Genomic DNA, 13,495 nt, shown 5'->3' on the forward strand with positions numbered 1-13,495 from the left:
TCTCACTCGCACCCTCAACCTCTTCTCTCAACTCTCTCAATTCTCCCACCATCAGGTCCCGCTTCTCTCTTTCAGACTGTCATCTCCTCACACACACCCCCAAGTCCCTCCCCCTTCCTCACTCATTGGTCCAACACTCCCTATCCCTGACTGGTCATGTCAGACCTGCTCCCACCCCCTCAGTGACGCACTCACACACAGGCAGTCTCAGCTCTGTCACACAAGCACCCAAACACACAGAGAATGCTAACAGATCTGAACAAGAATAACACAGTTTGCAAACACACATTATTTACAGAGTACCCCCATCCCCTTCCCCGGTCCATAACCAAGTCCATTCCCACATTGTCTTGCAAATCAGCTGCTCTCCCGCTACAGTATGTACTGGATTACAGTCCACGTGCCGTCTCTTTTGACAAGTGATATTTTCAGAATCGTATTGTTCTGAATTAAAATACTTCTTCTGTTGAAAATACTGTATCAATAAAACAAACTACAGTACATTTAAATTGAAGCTGACTTATTTTGAAACAAAGTCCTTTCAGCTATGTATTTTTGACATCTTTTTTGTGTGCCCTGAAAACACGGACAAGGGTTGGAACGAGCCAAAATGAAATAATCAGATATGCGTCACACTCGTTTAACCGTCACTGTAGTCACTATTTTATAGGGTCGGATATGTGAGTGCTGACAGCAGTATGTTTTTACAAATCACCAGTTTTTATCATGCAAATATTAAAGTTTAAACTGATAGATTGATGTAGCTTGTGACTATAAGGACCTTCTGTGTGTAGCTCAACTGATTGCTACTGTTTCTTTAATGCATTTAGTACTAGTGTAATGATTTCAAGAAGTGATTAACCTAGGTAGAAATGCCTGCTGTGCTAAGGATTTATTCTAAATAACTGTGAATATATTTATGTTTAACATGGACAGCAAGATTTATGCATGAATACAGTTGAATATTATTATTATTATTATTATTATTATTATTATTATTATTATTATTATTATTATTATTACAATTGATAACATGGAAGTAATTATATACAAGAAGTTTTGGATGATACCAAAGAATTGTGAGACCAAAGTTGGTTACAATTTCTTGTTTGACATGCAGGTATGGAGAGGACCAGACAATGCATTCAATAATAGTGATATTTGAAGCAATCAATTATAATGATACATGTGTTAGGCAGTTAACGAGGGAAACTAGGTGTAAGAAAATAATACTACTAATAATACTCATAATACTAATACTAATGAAGTACACCCAATTGTACATCATGATCATTTCTGGTTCGAAGACTTAGAGGTACAATAGAAACCTGTAGTTGTATTTTTTACGCATATGGAGGTGTTGTTACTGATTACCATTGTCAGCTGCCTGATTCTGTGTGTGTGGAGGTGTGGTGCTGACAGGACAGTGGATTCTCATTGATGAGGAGGGGTGAACTTTCATAAGCAAATATGAATTAGAGTATCAGGACGTGGAGCTATGTGGAGGAACCTGTCCATCACACTTAATTTTTATATGTACCAAGATCATGGGGATCAAGATGACACTGATACATATCGTTTTGATAACTGCTTACTCATTTGGAACAAAGCTTTTTGGAACATATGTTAGCTATTGAGAGTCTTAGGATCTAGGGTATAGGAAGACATTTGTCCTTGTTTCTATATGCCAAACTTAGATTTTTACAGCATCTAAGATGTTTTCAGCATGGCTGGGGATGAGTGTCACTGGCATGCCTGGTTCAACCAAAGGAGTGTAGATTATCTCAAGATGCAGGAAGGAAAAGTCAGAGTATTTACTTCAGCCAAAATGCACAAAATAATTGAAAGCTCCAAAACAGAATGCTAAGCACTGGTTTATTCCCATTATTATTATTATTTATTTCTTAGCAGACGCCCTTATCCAGGGCGACTTACAATTGTTACAAGATATCACATTATTTTTACATACAATTCCCCATTTATACAGTTGGGTTTTTACTGGAGCAATCTAGGTAAAGTACCTTGCTCAAGGGTACAGCAGCAGTGTCACCCACCAGGGATTGAACCCACAACCCTCCGGTCAAGAGTCCAGAGCCCTAACCACTACTCCACACTGCTGCCCTATTCTGCCCTATGCTGCCCTATTCCCATGAAGGATAATCCTTTTATCAGTCAAACCTTGTTAGAGTGGGGCTCCCGAGTGGCACATCCAGTAAAGGCTCCATGTGGAGTGCAGGATGCGCCCTATAGCCTGGAGATCGCAGGTTCGAATCCAGGCTATGTCACTGCCGACTGTGACTGGGGGTTCCTAGGGGGCGGCACACAATTGGCTGAGCGCCGCCCAGGTAGGGAGGGCTTAGGTTGGCAGGAGAATCCACGGTTCACCACGCACCAGCGACCCCTGTGTCCGATAGGGCGCCTGCGGTTCTGCAGTGGAGCTATCAGATCTGTGTTGTCCTCCGGCACTATAGGCCTGGTGGCCTCGCTGTGGATCTGCAGTGCAAAACATGACGGATTAGCAGGAGCATGTTTCAGAATAGCAGATATCCTCTGATTGACTGGCTGTACATTTCAACAACACAGTGCATGAATTACAAAGATATATTTTTAATTTCCAGTTTGTGACGTGCCCAAGGCTCTGATGCAATAAATAGTAATTTTGGCTGTGAAAATGAATTATTGCCATCGTAACAAATGGTGACTAACCTGTTTCCTAGTAACTAAACGTTCTTCCATTAAATGGGAAGATTGGGAGTGCTTCATTTTATTAGTCATCATGGGGGAGGAAGATCTTGTCCTTATTGACTGGATCACTTTTCTGATTCTACAAAGTTTCTTTCTGCCATGGAAAAGCCTGCTTTGATTTTGGGAGAGAGGCAAGGATTACAGTATGTGGCAGTGTTGAGCTTGCCGGTTGAGTGGTTCAGTGAAATGAAGGAAGTGTTGAATGTTGTCAGGCAAGGGGAAGGTTGAGTCACATAGCAGGAATGAAACACAGACCACAATACTGTATACTAATGATTAAATAACTCTTTACCTTATCTTCACAAGGACAAGTTTTATACATTGGCTAATTAGTGAATAACCAGCTCTTCTCACACACTGCTGTGCAGAAACAGCAGCTCTCCACAGGCCATTATCAGTGTAGTAAAATTCACGTTAGATCTACTCAAGAAGAAACCTGGAGTCTACACCTTTAACCTCTGGGGGTGTGGATTTCAACCTGCCTCCTGTCCACATGAGAAATGCTATATAGTTTAAATGTTTGAACATTATGCAAATGTTAAATGCTTACAAAATTGTTTACACTTTTGAACATTACCAGAAATATGCTTGTGAAATATACAGACGTGCTCAAATTTGTTGGTACCCTTACAGCTCATTGAAATAATGCTTCATTCCTCCTGAAAAGTGATGAAATTAAAAGCTATTTTATCATGTATACTTGCATGCCTTTGGTATGTCATAGAATAAAGCAAAGAAGCTGTGAAAAGAGATGAATTATTGCTTATTCTACAAAGATATTCTAAAATGGCCTGGACACATTTGTTGGTACCCCTTAGAAAAGATAATAAATAATTGGATTATAGTGATATTTCAAACTAATTCGTTTCTTTAATTAGTATCACACATGTCTCCAATATTGTAATCAGTCATTCAGCCTATTTAAATGGAGAAAAGTAGTCACTGTGCTGTTTGGTATCATTGTGTGCACCACACTGAACATGGACCAGAGAAAGCAAAGGACAGAGTTGTCTGAGGAGATCAGAAAGAAAATAATAGACAAGCATGGTAAAGGTAAAGGCTACAAGACCATCTCCAAGCAGCTTGATGTTCCTGTGACAACAGTTGCAAATATTATTAAGAAGTTTAAGGTCCATGGAACTGTAGCCAACCTCCCTGGGCGCGGCCGCAAGAGGAAAATCGACCTCAGAGTGAACAGAAGGATAGTGCGAATGGTAGAAAAAGAACCAAGGATAACTGCCAAAGAGATACAAGCTGAACTCCAAGGTGAAGGTACGTCAGTTTCTGATCGCACTATCCATCGCTTTTTGAGCGAAAGTGGGCTCCATGGAAGAAGACCCAGGAGGACTCCACTTTTGAAAGAAAAACATAAAAAAGCAAGACTGGAATTTGCTAAAATGCATATTGACAAGCCACAATCCTTCTGGGAGAACGTCCTTTGGACAGATGAGTCAAAACTGGAGCTTTTTGGGAAGTCACATCAGCTCTATGTTCACAGACGAAAAAATGAAGCTTTCAAAGAAAAGAACACCATACCTACAGTGAAACATGGAGGAGGCTCGGTTATGTTTTGGGGCTGCTTTGCTGCGCCTGGCACAAGGTGCCTTGAATCTGTGCAGGGCACAATGAAATCTCAAGACTATCAAGGCATTCTGGAGCGAAACGTACTGCCCAGTGTCAGAAAGCTCTGTCTCAGTCGCAGGTCATGGGTCCTCCAACAGGATAATCACCCAAAACACACAGCTAAAAGCACCCAAGAATGGATAAGAACAAAACATTGGACTATTCTGAAGTGGCCTTCTATGAGTCCTGATCTGAATCCTATCGAACATCTATGGAAAGAGCTGAAACTTGCAGTCTGGAGAAGGCACCCATCAAACCTGAGACAGCTGGAGCAGTTTGCTCAGGAAGAGTGAGCCAAACTACCTGTTAACAGGTGCAGAAGTCTCATTCAGAGCTATAGAAAACGTTTGATTGCAGTGATTGCCTCTAAAGGTTGTGCAACAAAATATTAGGTTAGCGGTCCCATCATTTTTGTCCATGCCATTTTCATTTGTTTTCTTATTTACAATATTATGTTGAATATAAAATCAAAAGCAAAGTCTGATTTCTATTAAATATGGAATAAACAATGGTGGATGCCAATTACTTTTGTCAGTTTCAAGTTATTTCAGAGAAAATTGTGCATTCTTCGTTTTTTGTGGAGGGGTACCAACAAATTTGAGCACGTCTGTATGGCCTTAGTGTTTGTAAAGTAGTACTGTAACTATATAGTGTAAGTTAATTTATTTAACATTTACTATTTCCCATAGTCTATTTCATATACTCAGTAGTGATGTTACAGTACACATGTAGTCTTATATTGTAGTTTATTGTAAACTCTATCAGAGTGCTTTCTAATATGGGTTTTCTAAATGGTTACCAGCGTTTCAAGTATGTTAAAGTTGAGATGTTTAGGAAATTAATCTAACACACCCTTAGTACAGTTATAGGGCTATGCTTGTGTGAAGGGCAGAAGGGTGTCTGGATTAGAGTGTGCTTGCAGTGCTATGAGAGCTGTTGCCATGGCTATTGCTTTGATGAGCATTCATAAAAAAAGGCCAGCTTGGAATTTAGAATCTATTTGCAGCATCTGTAGCATCAAAGATGTGAAGTGTGATTTCCCACTCACTGTCTAGTTAGTGCAGAGCATCTTATCACTGTTAAACTGTTCATCTTCATGACTTCAGTAATTGTCAGGCTGCTGTTAATGATACTTTATGATAACACTGTAGAGGTGAGAAATTATAGGCAGATTTTCATTTGCAACTAGCAGCAAAGCTGATAAACTGTTAGTCTTTCAGCAAGCCATTTCCATAACACAGTGTGTACAGGGGGTAGGGGTTTCTGAATACCCAACTGAAATAAACTATTTATTTAATCTATCTTTGTGTGCCATAACCCTGCTAAATTAGGTGGTAGTATGGAGTGTGTTCAACTGGCTCTGATTTGAACCCATTACTCCACAGCGCCACCTAGTCTCCAGTACTAAGAGGCTGAGATTGTTAGCTATTACTTGCCTGTATACGTTAACAATCACAGATTCTTCCAGCTACCACATTCATTAAGCTTGATTAAAATAGTGTAGAGAGAAATTCCTGGCAGTTAATTACTCCCCAGTGTCAGGAAAGAGATGATCAAATGCCAGCTGGAAGGTACAACCCAATACAGCTTTAACAGTGCCACTTCAGTAGACAGCTGCGTTTCTGCAAATGGCAGTGCTTTACAATGAATCTGAGAAAAGAGAACAGAGAACAGAGCAATTGAGGAGCTGCTAGGTTAAAGCTGGTGATATTGCCAAATTGGCTGTACTAACATCTATGCCTTTGTGTAGGATAAGCTGCACTAAACAACTCGTTTGAGCAGTTATTACTTGACTGTGCTGTTTCCTTAATGCGATGAAATATCAGTAGAGGCAGAATTCTATCTTGTTTCAAAAAGTATTGAAAGGGTCTTCATTGACAAGATGAGTGATTAAAGTGTAACAACCAAACAACATGGCTAAATGGGCAGTCTATGCTTGAGAGAGGCACAGGACTGAATAGCAGGGGGTGTTCAGGTCAGGATTGAAGTTTGCATGCTCACTCTCTCACAGAGCTGCTGTGAAGAGAAGTTCTCATGGTACTTAATGGGCACTGTTCCTGACTTTTCATGAGCACAGAATTCACAAGTATTACAAAAAATACAAAGTCAGGCAGTTTATATTGAGATGCAGTACTGTATATATTATACAATTCTCATAACTTGCTAATCTGCACAATGGTGGCATAACTGTAACATACTAAACGATTAACGTTATCTTTGAGAACTGTAGTCGTTAGAGAAACAAATGCAGTTAATCTGCAGTGAAAACACATCACTAATAAAGTCTGTACTTAAAGTGTACTGGTATTTAAGTGAGTATAAATTGATATTATGTTTCAGTGCAGTCTATAATACTGCTTATTTGCTGTCCCAGGTTATTGTGTTTTACTACAATTTCCAAATGAATTCTACAAAAGCAACATGCAAATCACAGAAAATGTACAGTAATCACATTTTATGTTTAAAAATGTAACTTTCCAATACAAATAGGCAATGAGAATGTCAGATAAAGATCTGATACTTCATCTATTAGACTGGACAAAATTATAAAATTGTTCAGCTCATGCAATTTACTTCATGCAAGATATATGCAGAGTCTGTCAGTCAAGACTCTATTTTCTTCCATGTAATACGTGGCAACCTCATTATTGAATGCCATTGTGGGTTTAATCTAGATGCACGGTAAGGGGATGTTTTATAACTCCCACCCGTGAGGTGGTCTCATTGCGCTATCAGGCCATTGGGACAAATTCCGCAACATGGAGATTTAGCTGAAAGACATTTTAACTAGAACTCAAATGTGTTTAAAACTGATCTAAACACCCAATAAACAGGCCAATCGAAGCTGGAAAGTTCTGGGTCTAGTATTACACACATTCATATTTTTGGAAGATATCACAAAATCATAGTGACCCAGGTGGTATAACAAACATACCCGTTCCCACGTCAGTGGGGTCAGAAATGATAGCAATCCCCTTTTAACAAGTCATTACTGGCAACAGTCAGGAAGCAAGCTTTTTTACAAGTCTGCTTAAGGGAGACTCCCTTAGTCCAGCAGACAGTGGATTGTCCCATAAAGCAGACAGACAGTTACAAGCCACAAGTACAACTAAATAAGCCAAGTACTTTCTCTGTTAACTTTGTGGGAAGCCCCAGTTTCTAATTCAATCCTCTTTCAAAGGGCTGCTCTTGCCTCCCTATGGTACCTATGGTTCTTGGGGGAGGTTAAGTTGTGGTCGATAAGTAAATCAAGTTTAAGAAGGAACAGCAGATTTTTTCTACAAACAGTTCCTTTACGATGTGACCTGTAACTCCAAACAAGCAGCTAGCCTCCATTAACTAAACACAGACTGTACAGGATTCCACTCAGTGAAGCACGACCAATACAGAAGCACCGTTTAACACTGAGACCTTCAGCTCCACGGGTGGCAAGTTCACAAATTATAACCCCCAGTGGGCTGCTGTAATGAGGCCGATCTCTCAGGGTTTCTACACAGGACTGTCTGCGGAGCAATTTCCCAGTAGTGGTACTGTATTATTAAAATGAGAAAAATCGGCGACAGTGAGAAAAATCAACGACTTTCTCACAAATCCATTTGTAGTCTGTTAGTTCAGTTTTCTTGACTTTATTTTCACTTTGTCTCACATTACACAATACTAAAAGAAACATATACAATTAAATTACAAACAATTTGTCAATTCAAAAAGCCTAATATCCTGCAATAAAAAAAAGATAGAAAGCACTTGCCTTTGCTTGGGAAAGCTGTTAATTTTTTTTAAGCATTTCATCACCGTCTTGAAATCTGTTATGGACTATAGACAATATTACAAATACAAATATAATGGATGTTACTTTACATAGGTTTACATGAGTTAATGAAAAGCAAAATACACCCCATAAACACATTTTATATAACTGCTTCATATTGGTTTTCAACATGGGGCCATAACCTTTGTGACTCTGTTGCTCAAATAATCCTATGAAAGCTGAAAAGCTCAGCCACAGTCTGTAATCTGCAGCCAGCAAGTGTCATTGAGGCTGCTGAACGTCGAGGGTGTTCTCTGAGACCTTCTGCCAGCCACTATACCACAGGGAGAGTCCTGGCACATCATAATCTCACTGAAATGTTACTGTACTTTAAACATTAATTTAAAGATGTGTATTAGTTACTAGATAATTACTCATAGTCCATTAGCTCTAACCACTAGGCCACACTGCCTCCTCCCAGTTTAACAGCTCAGACCACCTATCCAGTCCTTCTGCTCAAACCCCCAGGTCGCACTGCCTCCCCGACAGTCTCTCAGCTCAAACCACAGGTCCACACGTTCTCTATCCAGTCCTTCTGCTCAAACCTCCAGGTCACACTGCCTCCCCCACAGTCTCTCAGCTCAAACCACAGGTCCACACATTCTCTATCCAGTCCTTCTGCTCAAACCTCCAGGTCAGACTGTCCCCCTCCGAGACATTGGCTCTGTGTGTTAGCTTGTGTTACTTGCACTCTAGGTGGCATTTTGGCACTCGTGTGTATTCAGTGGATTAGACCAGATGAACTAGGATTATTGCTTTAATTATAATGCTTCTAGGAGTTGGGTTAAAATGTGAAGGCATGTATTTTGGTCAGAGACACTGTGACTTTATTAAAGTTATTAGCAGGTGTGTAGATGCATGTGTAGCTTTGAAGGGCATGGGTGGAGGATATTAAAGACACATCCAGCAGGGGGAGCATCCTAGGTGAAGACTACATGGTACTACAGTGTATGTCACGATAATAGTAAGGTCTATTGAACCAACATTTTTAGATTGATATTGTCATACAAACTCACAGGGTAAAACATTGTAAACTAGGCTTTTCCCATAGACTGTTAGTAACCAGTATACTGGACGTTATAATAGTGACCCTCGAATGACTGTAGAGTAATCACATCTCACCTTTTAAATGAAAACCAAGTTGACTGTTTTCTGTGTACTATGGTTTCAAAATAGATGTGGTTTTAAAGTGGTAGGGTTGCCTAGCATTGAAAAGTAAGAAATAGAGAATAATGCATGGGGTAGTGTGTGATGTGAGAATTTAATGCCCAAGGGGTTTATCCAAGCATCCCACCCCGAGGGTGGGCACTAAATACTAATTTATCACACACTACCCCATGCAGTATGTTTTATAATCTCTGGTGAGCAATTTTGTCGGCTGAGAAGCGAGCGAGAGAAGACAGCAGCAATGTGAGGTATGGTTGGAATTCCATTCAGTTAGACAGCTCGCACTGGGGTCACGCTCTGCTGTTAATGAGCCTGTGTTTCCCCTAATAACTGGACAGTTACTACAGCAGATATCAGCTGGATGAGCCTGTTGAAAAAACTGCTCACCAGTTATTAAAGTAGCGGGTTCCAAAAAATATAACGTGTAACATCCTGACAATTTTTTACACTTATAACTTTAAAGTTTCAAAGCACTTTTCAAAACTTTTTCGTAACCCCGCTACTTTCCCTTTAAAACCTGTTATTGCTGAAACCTGTTATTCCTTGAAGACGGAAACAATTGTAAAATAATATTTTTTTAATACTGTTTTGTAACCCTCAGAAGGCAGAACTGGGTGGAAATGCACCCCACAAATGTACCATGTGCACTTTGACAAAGTATCACGTTTCCCCGAGTTGGACGAGGATGTTCTTGGTATCAAAATAAAGACTAGCGATTAAAGCTGAATCTCATGTAAGGATATCCCGCAATCTTCAGAGAGTTATGATTAGGGCTGTATTTTTTTCACGGTTATCACAGATTTCACAATTTCCGTGAAATTTGCCATTGACGTGAAATGTTTGTACAGTAAATGTTAGCCTTTTTTTAAACTCAAATGCAGTGAAATAGGCTGACGAAGGTTAACAATACTGCAGCTGTTTATAGTTGTATTTTAAATGGTGATTGCAGCTGGCAGTCATGCCATGTCAATTGCATTCAAGTATAGTCAGACAACTCATGAAAGGTGCCAAAAATGTCCTGTAGCTGACACAGGAAAGAGCCGATGGGACACATTAGGCTTTAATTCCCTTTCAGTTTAATTTACTTGGGTCTTTGAAGTGCTCTGGTTGCTCGCTGGAGAAGACCTCTGTTCAACAGAATCTTTCCGTGTCTGCAGAAGAAATTAAAGAGGATTGTTGGGATGTGATTCCTCGTTCTTTATAATAACACCTGCCCTGTACAGTATTTACCAACAATAGCTATGCAAGCAAAATTGGCTGATGATGGAAAAAAACCATTAAGATGAATCATCTCATTTACGTGGGTGTCCAGGGGAAGATCACTGGATGTATCGGATTTTACATTACCATGCAGAAGAATTACATGAAGCACTTAGGATCCAGACCTATTTGATACCTGAAGCTTCCCCACATAGTGTGTGTTTTCCTGTAATGACACCCTGAAATAAGCCATCATATACAGGAGTACAATCAGGATCAACAAATGCCAGTTTCCCAGCGGGCAATTAGTGCGCTTCCTGTTTTTTTGCACAAAAAAACTCAAACCTCTTCAAAGATTCCAAACACTATAACTCAAACTCTGAGAAAGCAGTATCCAAATGGTATAATCAAGTCAGATTAGATAGACAATAGTTACACTCCATTTTAAAAAGTTTATTCATTCACTGTGTCCGGAAGATTGGAGAATGCTCGAGCATCACTCTCACGCTTGATGTGTCACATCACAAAGACCCCTGGGCTGAATGCACTTGTATGCTCAACACGCAGCTCTCTTTTCATCCTGTGTATTCTGGCTGGCAGAGCTAGAGAAAATGTCAGAATGGCTGGCATGAGCTGCAATTACTGTTCATGGTACAAAGAACTATTTTAAAGCAGGAGACTTCTCATCAAATCCTGTCAGCAGCCTGAAAGCTTGCACTTTCAAAGGGCATTGTGATTTGCTGCTGGGTGTTACCATATTTCCCCAAACAACTATTTCTCTAACATAAGGTGACAAAATTTATAACAAGATCATACAAACTCACCATTATTTCATGGGTTCCCTTTGGAAGCAGTCACACTTATTGACTGCGTTATCATATATTATCATATATTCTCCCCATGCATCATTTTTCTATATTCTGCACAAGCATTGTGAAAAAGATACTTTTTAAAACTCTGCACTCACTTTTCTATATTCTGCACAAGCATTGTGAAAAAGATACTTTTTAGGAGCTCTGATGTAGTTGGAACCACACTTCACACAAGACATCAATTTGAAAGGAAGAACATCAATCAAACCAGTTGGACTTCATCTGAGTCAAAGTGAAGACTGGTTGAAAAAAACTCAACTCCATTTGTTGTCCCTGTGTTGTTCTTAGTTTACTTAGGAATCAACACTCCCTGGTTGAGTTCAGGTTGAATCATCTGGATGTACCGAAGATGGCAACCTTTAAGTACAGTGTGCATCGAACTGTACTTGCATTTGTACTGTAACATAGAAGAATAGTTGTAATTCTGATTACCAGTGCTTCATGGCCATTACAAAATACTGCATTAGTGTTCTCGGCACTAAACATTGTCCTGCTGAACTGATTTTATATTAAATGATTGTATTTATGTTTAAACTGACTAATAATTGGCCTATTTCTGTTAGAAGAGGTTTGAGGTTGTGAATGGAATACATCTGTCCAGTTACTGGAGGCTGAAATTAGCACTTGAGCTCAAGGACTGAGCAGCACAGATGGACCACTGGAGGAGGAAGCTTGTACTCCTGCATACCCCCAGCATGCTTGACCTCAGGAACACTATAATCCCAGCTGTACAGCTCTGTAATCCTGCTTCTTAATGACACCCTGCGAGCTGACAGGTTGACATTTCCTAGCTCGCTCCTGTTGTGTAATGCCTTCCTGTCAGTAGTTGAAGTGCTAATTTCACCAGATTCAGGTTACAAAATAAAATTAGCACTGACCATTTCACAGCCCCAGGTTGAAATTTGCAGTCAATTGATCTGCAGTTGCTTGCCTATTTTGCCTTGCACTTCGAATTAATGCACGGATATCACAATCCTGGAGTATGTGCTTCCATGTAGTTTGCTGATGATGTCTTTCCCTTGGAGTTCCATGCCAACATCACCTTAGACACTGTTGCTCTTGAAACATCAGCAAGTTGAACTGTGTTGGTCACTGAAGCTCCTGCCAAACACGCCCCAACAATCACCCCTTGTTCAAAGTCACTGAGGTCTCCTCTTGCAGTCATGCTAGCCATAATTATAGGCAACCAGGCCTGTCCAGCATTTTTATACATGACCCTAAGCATGCTGGGATGTTATTTGCTTAATTAATGCATGAGCCACTCCTGTGTGGAAGCCCTTGCTTTCAATCAAGGGAAGTAATGTTAAAACTTTACAATGCATTAGTAAGACCTCACCTAGAATATTGTGTTCAGTTCTGGTCACCTCTTTACAAAAAGGATATTGCTGCTCTAGAAAGAGTGCAAAGAAGAGCAACCAGAATTATCCCGGGTTTAAAAGGCATGTCGTATGCAGACAGGCTAAAAGAATTGAATCTATTCAGTTTTGAACAAAGAAGACTACGCGGCGATCTGATTCAAACATTCAAAATCCTAAAAGGTATAGACAATGTTGACCTAGGGGACTTTTTTGACCTGAAAAAAGAAACAAGGACCAGGAGTCACAAATGGAGATTAGATAAAGGGGCATTCAGAATAGAAAATAGGAGGCACATTACGTTATTATGACAAAAGGTATTTAGAGTGTGTCGCGCTGTAGAAAGTGGCTGAAAACTGGGACTTTTTTAAGATTTTGAGAAAAATGTTGGGACATCGGATGTTTCATGGAAAACTGAAACTGTCCTGGCTAAACTGGGATGTCTGGTCACCCTAGTTATTTGGTCTTTTTTTGGCTTTTAAATAATTGTAGTTTGGAAACTGAAGTTCCGAAGAGGGAAAATCCCAAAGTCACTTACCCAATTGGTCAGGTGAGTATTAAAACAGCCAATGCCCTCCTCTTTTACGTTGTACTTCTTACCCTTCCTCCTCTCTTCTCCAGCCTTGCAACTGCCCCTGGCTTTCTTATTTTCATAGACAGGTTCCGAATTTAGTTGTTGGGTGTTTTTCTGATTTTTTTAACTCAATTATCATGCCTGAGTACCT

The 13,495-nt window shown here is 39.9% G+C and overlaps 1 protein-coding gene across 2 annotated transcripts in view; it reads left to right on the plus strand.

Annotated features, from left to right (window-relative positions):
• The window catches only part of LOC117435065 (excitatory amino acid transporter 2-like), a 74,509-nt gene that overhangs the window by 29,977 nt on the left and 31,037 nt on the right, over positions 1 to 13,495 (plus strand). Inside the window, exon 2 of one of the 2 annotated variants that reach the window (XM_059003037.1) lies at positions 13,263 to 13,320. The exons of the other annotated variant lie outside the window; for it this stretch is intronic. The gene's annotated coding sequence lies outside the window, so the exon portion shown is untranslated. The remainder of the gene's footprint in view (positions 1 to 13,262; positions 13,321 to 13,495) is intronic. 2 annotated transcript variants of the gene reach the window in all.

This window comes from Acipenser ruthenus, chromosome 28, assembly GCF_902713425.1.
Source record: "Acipenser ruthenus chromosome 28, fAciRut3.2 maternal haplotype, whole genome shotgun sequence".
Taxonomy (NCBI): Eukaryota; Metazoa; Chordata; class Actinopteri; order Acipenseriformes; family Acipenseridae; genus Acipenser; species Acipenser ruthenus.